General features: G+C 43.6%; 1 pseudogene across 1 annotated transcript; it reads left to right on the top strand.

Annotated features, from left to right (window-relative positions):
* The first annotated feature begins 755 nt into the window (after positions 1–755).
* On the top strand, positions 756–6,541 carry LOC144116068 (uncharacterized; annotated as a pseudogene). The gene is made up of 6 exons (XR_013311722.1): positions 756–782; positions 3,501–3,554; positions 3,666–3,719; positions 5,166–5,885; positions 5,953–6,096; positions 6,516–6,541. The product of XR_013311722.1 is annotated as an uncharacterized LOC144116068 (transcript).
* Positions 6,542–7,378: the final 837 nt, after the last annotated feature.

Raw genomic sequence — 7,378 nt, forward strand, 5'->3', positions numbered from 1 at the left:
TTTACGCAAATATGGCTGCATAAAACTTTATAGCCGTACTTCTTTGAACGTTTCCACAGAAAGTCCGCTATTATATATCCTAACTCTATCAGGCTGCTAAGCGCAATAAAAGTAGTTAACCTTACTTCTTACAAACAGCAAGTAACAATGGATGATAATAGAGAAAATAAGTCGCATTTCGTTCGTAACATAGTTGCGGTGATTCGCATGTTTCAGTAATCCGCGTAATTTTTATTTGAGTTAATCTGCGCTTTTCCGAATGGGCCAGTAAGACTAATGGCGAAAAGCACGTCCCGATATAGACCTTTTCACGGCCTATCCTTGAACCAGCGCGCCTGCGCTGGCATCCCTGGTGTTGAGAGTATCCTACCACAGTTGCCACCTCTCTCCGAGCTGTGTCATCGCCGACTCGCCCAGCAGTTCATTGGCCCTGTCTGTGCTTTCGAAGCGGCGTGCTTCTACTATGTCGTACTCTGATCGAAAAATCATCTGACCGGAACTGCGCTGTCTACGGCTGCACTAACAACCAGCGCAAAAGAAACATTCTAGGCGTCATCGTGTGCCCGCAGCACAGCGTTCCGCGAGAGGAGTGTCGATGCGATATGTTTACTCTGCATCGTTTCCCCGCGTCGCCTGAACTGCGGCAGCAGTGGATCGCAGTCGTCAACAGGAAGAACTTTATCGCGACAGAAGCCTCCCGTGTGTGCTCGCGACACTTCGTCAGAGGAAAGAAGACGGGCGAAAACGCTGTCCCCATGCTGGATATGGGCTACGAGAAGAAAGTAAGTTTCCGTCGTCTTTCACTCACGACCCAGATGAGCGCACACGCTTCTGCTACGACGATTTAACAGCATCTTTTTTCACGTGGTTGTTAGACGACGCCGCCTAGTCAGACAGACGTACACACCGCAACCGAAGAAGGTACGCTGTGATGTTTCACGCCCATATTTCACGCGCATTTCGAAAGTGTGACAGCTCGTGCCTCTCTATAGATGCGGAGATCGGCTTGCGCCGAGACGGGGTTGTGCAGCGATGCTGGACAGATAACTGACGTTGGCGCGCAAGCGTGTCCAGATTTGGTAAGTTTATTATCTTCTGATTCTTACGGTGCAATGCCCAGACAAAGTCCGCAGGCACAATGAAATAATCAAAAGAGACGATGGCATGCTCGTTCAGGTTTTGGAGCTTGCGCAGTTAAGCAACATCGCGAATCGGCGAAACCAGACGCACGTTACTTTACTTTTTCATGCGCTTCGGAGAATAATTCTCTCTGGTGCTCGCCCCCCCCCCCCCCCTTTTTTTTTTGTAAGCATTTGTGATACAGCCCTGGGCGATCTAAGCAGGTAGAGCGCAGTACATTCTTCATACTTTTTCCAAAGCGCTCCAGTCGCGTGCTCTGGTACGCATTTGGACATCCGTTGGTGTCTGCATGTATTTTTGAGGTGAAAAGAAGCGAGATCAGATTCGGTCCCTGGTTCACTTACGTGTCTGTCGAGCCTTATCAAATATTTTGGCGCTCAGTGAAACGTGTTTGGCATTTTTATATAGTTGTTTTGCTAATAAGAAAAATTACAATGCAGACAAGCCTCCTAGTCGGTAAGGTAATTACTCTGCCGTTTTTCTTTGCACTGTTACATACCAAACAAGTACCATTGAAAGGCCCCTACCTCATGGGCAGAACAGTGTCTTGATAAGTGCACGTGCAGCATTGAGTGAATGCCCTGAAAATTGTTTTCTTCCTCTCCTGTACGTGGGTGCATAATTTGCATACTAGAGAGTGCTGGTATTATGTTTCGGCATAGTTACCTTTCATGCCGAAAGGTAACTATGCATAACTGTCTTTCAGACAAGTTGTTTCCTTCAGCTGCAATGACACATAGTTATTCATCTAAGGTGAAATTGACAATTTTAAAGATGCCCCTGCATTCATGGTGAATATGGCTGATTTGGCGTATTCAGTAAATGTTGTCAAAGGTTACGAGGAAAGCACTAAATGGTCAAATTGTTATTTTTGTGCAGTCCATGTCTGATGACAAGGATACTTAAATACCACTTGATGAGTATGAGGCTTGCTTGGTAAGTGAAAGCCTTGCATACCACTTAATGTTCACAACTTTCACATTTTGGAGCACATTTGTGTGCATGTCATGGCATCATTGATTGCTCGCAGTTACGCTCTGCTAGGTCATTAAATCATGCCCTTGTGAGATTTTGGAATCGTTGTTAGGTGCAAAGTAATGCGAATGAAAGCTCTTATAAACATTTTCTCTTATCTAGAAAGTTGCTCGAGCATATCAAGTAGGAACCATCTGTACTGTGGGGACAAATGTTTGTGGGATGAGAGTTTTTAGAAAAACAAACGTTTATTGCGGCTCCACCTCGCTACCCAGTCACCCGATATTGTTACCAAAGGAAGGGGAATTTAGGCCTTTAAAACCGTTCAATATCATTGATTCATTCCAAGAACTCACGTCCCACAAACTTTTCTCCCCAATAGTACAGCTTGCATCAGTATATCCATTAAGGCAGGACATGGTCACGCTAATGTTTCCTTCCGCAGTCAGCATCTAACACCAAAAATGCCAAAAGGCAGCGTCATTGAATGCTTTATCTTCGTTACATGATACAAGCTGTGAGAGAAGTTCATATTCACGTAAGCATATCTGAACTGCTAATAAATACAGACTTTGCTCAGAATGGAAACTTTCAAATACAACACCATTGTGTAATTTGGACCAAGGGCTAGTTTCACTTCATCACTGCACGATGGCCGAGTTCATGCATCATCGCACCACATACCAATATGTCACTGCCTCATAGGCAGAGGTGTTTCTGGATAAGTGCACACACAGCTTTAGATGAATACCCTTTAATTTTTATTTTTGCTGCCTTGTATGTATGCATGTAACTTGCACACCTTAGTGTATAGGTATTTTATTCGGCCCTGTTCATCCACCAAACAGTGCCTTCGGTGGACAAGTTCCAGCTTTCAACGCATCTAGAGTAAAATGTGGGTTGCCTGACTGACTGTGCTTTGACATCTAGGTTAGGTGTAAAGGCCAGTTACACCACAGAACTGCATAAATGGTTGAGCTGGTGCTAGATAGCAACATTATGAGCATAATTCTGACCAAAAGGCCACTGGTCATCACTACGCGATGCTCTTACCTATAAAATAGTTATAACAATCTCAAGTGCTGTAACTCTTTTCTGCTGGCGCTGAATCAGGCATTGGGTCCCAACACTATGATGTATTAAACTGCTAATACCCATCTGTAACCTGTCTTAGTGCATATTTGATAAAAAGTAGTCAATGTGAAGTGAAACACTAAAAAAATGGCTTGCATTTGGTTTGTGGTTGAATTCTGGACCGGAAAATGAATTTGACTTGCATAATGGAAGCTAGCGGTGATAAATATGCATGCTGCAGCACATTTTTTATTGTATAAATAAATTAAAACCACACATTGGTAACTGTGCTTTAATGTCAATTGATACAGGCAGCTGATGACATGGTCGAGGAGCCGAAATCAGATGAAGTGGCAACTGCTGTGGTAAATGCTTTCATAGGGGCCTGTGTTAGCACTAAGTTCTACATAAGTTCTAACAAGCGAATGTGCTTAGTACTGTGATCAACAATTGACACGCATTTTTCTTCGATGCAGGTAGTGCCCGACATAGACGAGGAGGCAATTCCAGACCAAGTAATTCCTACTATGGCAAGTGCACTCCTATCATCTGCAATCTGTCGTTTTAGTTGGCAGCACTCGGAATGCACATGCCGTGACATATTAAGCGCTTGTGATTCAATTTACGTCGAAGCACTCTGCTTCCATTTACGTTGAAGCACTCTGATATGGAGGTAACAAGGACTTTTAGTGCGTAAGCACTAATCCGATGGGTACAAATCGCGAGCAAAATTGTTCGTTGTCTGTTCGTCCTCCGTGAGCTCTCCGTCCAGCGACACTGCCCACTCTTCGTAATCTCCTACAAGGAAAAAAAGGGTGCTTTCGCACTGACTTGAATGTAGTAGACATTCTTTGCGTGCTTTTGTATATGCTTAGTAGACAACACTTGTAAGGTCACGGCTTAAAATGTTAAGATTTGCGGCTAGGCGGATAAGTTCTCTTCGCATACCGGTTTTCAAATGTTTGGGGAAAAAGCTCCAAGATCATCTTGCACATCAGAAAGCATACTGGGTGCTACTGTACATCACGCTACTGCTGACACTGAATGCACAATATTTTTCCATAATGCAGGCAGTTGCTGAAACGGCTGAGGAGATGACCTTTTAGTGCGCTAAATGTGGCGTGATGTGGAGGCAATGATTTTTTAAACTCATATGACTAAAAGTATTGCTGGATATCATATAATAGGCTTTTCAGTGAGCACTTTTTCCGCAATCCTCTATCATGTTCTGATGATGTGAAATGCCAGTCCACAATGTGTGCCACAGTTGTTTACACCTCAGCAGAAACAAGTTTTCCACCAATTTTGTGAAGAGAACCTTTGGAACGCGTAGGGAAACTTAAGGAATGTTCTATTGTCAAATTTTTTTGGTTGCTGCGGGTTGGGTCCACCGCGAAAGCAAACAAAAGTTCATGCTGATAGAGTCCATGTGGCCACAAATAGCTGAAGAATTCAAGGCGCTAGTTTCTTGAAATGCAGAAGCCATTTTATTACTGGAATACATTTAAAATGTGTACTGCTCTGGTTCATCCTTTAAGGTGTTACTTAGGGCTCAGAAAAAAACTCAAAAGTTGACAGGTGCGCCACCACTTCAAAAATATGTGCAGCTCACAAGCTGCAGTCAGGGAATGCAGCTCTGCTTAGGTTTACCATCTGCACCGACATACAGACCTGGCAACTTACTGTTGCTTTTTCTTTGCAATAAGAAGAAATTTGTTTATGGCCAATGAGTTTCTTATCACCAGTCAGGAAGGAGGTAAAAGGGTTCCAGCAGTCGTGGCATGCTGATGACTTGTGCTTGAAGTTATGTCTAGCTGGCTTTGTGATATGGAGATGGAAAGTATTTCAGGACTATTTGTGGAAAATTTGCAGGTGTAGTCTTGGATAATCATGAGACTTTAACCACTAGTATTGGTGCCTTGTTTTGTTATTTGGTGCCACTCTTGAGTAACTCTTGCAACTTTCTTTCAATGCAGGACCAGAACAATGAGCATAGTTATTGCCAACCTGGACTTGGCACATGGTCAAAGAAGCAGCAGCTATCTGCAGCAACGTTAGGAGAAGACGACTGTGTCTTTTATACGGGGCTGGCTAAAAGACCCTTCCGAAACTTGGTCGCAGCAGTGAAAGTAGAATCGAGGAAGGTCTTCACTGTGCTCCCCTATGAAGATCAACTGCTGCTCACTCTCATGCGACTGCGCCTTGGCCTTCTCTATGGGCACTTGGCTAGAATATTTCAAATATCTGTAGGGAGTGTCTGCAACATTTTCAGGCATGTCCTGTAGGTGTTGTACACCATTATGAAAAAAGTCGTAATTTGGCTACCACGATCAATCATACGAAACAGCATGCCCAAGTCATTCATTGACAACGGATACGACACAACCGCATGTATTGTCGACTGCTCCGAGATAAACCTGCAGCGGCCAAAAAACTGATGCCAAGGGCTCAAACCTACAGCAGCTACAAGGCGCACAACAGTGTGAAGTTTCTTATTGCCATAGCACCAAATGGCTACATAATGTATGTATCTCCAGCTTATGGAGGACGTGCATCGGACAAATATATCACACAAGACTGCAAGCTGGAGGACCATCTCGGCCCAGGAGATGAAGTCATGGCTGACAGAGGCTTCACGCTGACAACAAGCATGATAATCCAAGGAGTGAAGCTAAACGTGCCTGCCTTCACAAAAGGTAAGGGTATCGCGTAACCATGCGATAATGAATGACTGGATTGCCTCATGGATATGTCATTTTGCAGGGAAATCTCAACTCAGTGAAGAGGAAGTCACCAGGACGAGACGGATAGCTTCTGCGCGTATTCACGTGGAGCACGCAATAAACAGGATTAAAACCTACAGAATATTTAATCAGGCCCTGCCCATCAAGTCCAAGAAGACGATAGGTCAGATGATTCTTGTTTGTGCAGGGCTTTGCAATCTCAAATGCCCTTTAATCGCTACCAGGAGAGAAGCCACAACTGCATAAATTTGTGCCAAGTACAAGAGTACGCTTGGTCAGACTCCCTACTGTGGAAAGTGAACAAAATAAAGTAGTCGTGCTATATGACTGGAGCCATGTTGCAGTAGCCTTTCAAGCTAAAACTTGGAAAGGACCTCATTCCAAAGCAATGACGTGGCTGGCATTTAAAAAACAGGTCCTTACACGTGCTCAAAACTTATCACTAATACCTTAAAAAAGAGGTCATTCTAATACTCAATGTGCATATGAAGCAAAGAACTGGCAAAGCAGATGTGGGGACACTGCACACATGCATGTGGCTTTACTTCGCATCAGCATTTTCTAGATTGGTATTGCTTGCAGCCAATGTCAACAGTTCTCACAGCTGACTGGACTTTAAGATATTTGCACTTGAGGTGTTTCACAAACACAGTTTTCCAGTTTATGGATGCACAATAAATGTGGAACTAAATAGGTGCATTTGCAATTAAAAGGCCTTATGGTACTCACTCGTTAAAATGAGTTTGTTCGCTCTGTAATTACATTGTGCCAGCAATGCAATATGCACTTATTTTATTTGCAAATATTTCCCAAATAGCACGGTGGTCATTAAGCAATGTACACACAAAACAAGTGGAAACTGTAGACATCATTACACGTAACAGTGCGTTGGCCATGGAGATATGGATTATAACAATGCATACTGAACAAGTTGGCGCGATGAAACGAGGACAAGCGAGACAAAGACGAGCGCTACTCACACCTGAAGTTCTCGCTTGTCCTTGTTTTTTCCGCGCCAACTTCTTCAGTATGCATATCAACCAACTAGTCCAACTTTCTTCTCCCCTAATTATAACAATGGTTGTGCACTGAGCAGATCGCATGCTCTATAGATCACACAGGGCAACAATTATAGGCCATAACTTGTTGAATACCTGTCTTGGACCGGCAATAAATTCATGAATTACAGGGTTGCCTATTGTGCAAGCATACTTCAGACACACAATATCTCGCACTTTAAATGAAGTACTGGATAATACGCACTCCCTTTTCAAACTCTGAGTTCACAGAACCTTGAGTACTCTGTGGAGATAATAAGCCGTCCAGACGCTTGGCGCCTTTCCAATTCTGGCAGGAGGTCACGGAAGTAAAACTGTTGGAGTCGTGGCAAGTTTGAGTTCACGAACATAGGTGCAAAATGCACTTCAATAACAATTTCAGCTTCT

The sequence above is a fragment of the Amblyomma americanum genome, chromosome 1 (genome assembly GCF_052857255.1).
Source record: "Amblyomma americanum isolate KBUSLIRL-KWMA chromosome 1, ASM5285725v1, whole genome shotgun sequence".
Taxonomy (NCBI): Eukaryota; Metazoa; Arthropoda; class Arachnida; order Ixodida; family Ixodidae; genus Amblyomma; species Amblyomma americanum.